The sequence below is a fragment of the Nelumbo lutea genome, chromosome 1 (genome assembly GCF_056320005.1).
Source record: "Nelumbo lutea isolate HS-2025 chromosome 1, American lotus-T2T, whole genome shotgun sequence".
Taxonomy (NCBI): Eukaryota; Viridiplantae; Streptophyta; class Magnoliopsida; order Proteales; family Nelumbonaceae; genus Nelumbo; species Nelumbo lutea.
The window spans coordinates 47,924,190-47,925,130 of NC_142684.1; the positions used below are offsets into that span (position 1 = coordinate 47,924,190).

The 941-nt window shown below is 38.6% G+C and overlaps 1 non-coding gene across 1 annotated transcript; it reads right to left on the reverse strand.

Annotated features, from left to right (window-relative positions):
• Positions 1 to 220: 220 nt before the first annotated feature.
• Positions 221 to 327, reverse strand: LOC148874551 (small nucleolar RNA R71). The gene has a single exon (XR_016106060.1). It is a non-coding gene; the product is annotated as a small nucleolar RNA R71 (small nucleolar RNA).
• Between the last annotated feature and the right edge of the window lie 614 nt (positions 328 to 941).

The window sequence follows — 941 nt, forward strand, 5'->3', positions numbered from 1 at the left end:
TGATGACCCTAATGCACACATTGTTAACTTCATAGAAATATGTGATACATTTAAACATAATGGAGTTAGTGATGATGCTATTAGGCTTAGATTATTTATTTTTTCATTGCGTGATAGAGCTAAAGATTGGCTTAACTCACTCCCTACAGGAAGTATCACCACTTGGAATGATCTAACCCAAAAATTTTTCGCTAAATATTTCCCACCCTCCAAAACAGCAAAGTTAATTAATGATATTACTACTTTTGCTCAATTTGAGAGGGAATCCTTGTATGAAGCATGGGAACGATTCAAGGAGATTCTTAGGAAGTGTCCTCACCATGGGATACCAACTTGACGTCAAATTCAGACTTTTTATAATGGTATTACCCCCTCTAATCAATCTTTTATTGATGCAGCAGCAGGTGGTACGATCATGAGGAAAACTCCAGAGGAAGCATATGACCTAGTGGAGGAGATGGTATCTAACAGCTACCAGTGGAGCAATGACCGAACCAATCAGAGGGGAGTACACCACATCGATTCCCTTGCAGCCCTATCTGTGCAAATTGCTAATCTGAATAAGAAACCGGATACCTTTAATATTGCAGCCATTAATACACCATCTAGCATCTCATGTGATTTATGTGGTCAAATGGGACATACTAATTCTGATTGTCAATTAAATAGTCCTTTTATTTCCCATGAGAATGCTAATTCTATCTCTCATGTTGGCAGGTCAAACTTCAACCCATACTCAAATACATACAACCCTAGGTGGAGGAATCATCCAAACTTTTCATGGAGCAACAATCAGCAAAAGGCACCCATGGGATTCCAACAACAACTGCCTCCACAAGAAAAAAAGAGTAATCTGGAAGAAATGATCTCTAAGTTCATTAATGCTACTAAAGCAAGGTTCCAAGAGCAAGATAAGAGGTTCTTAAGCCATGAAGCATCGA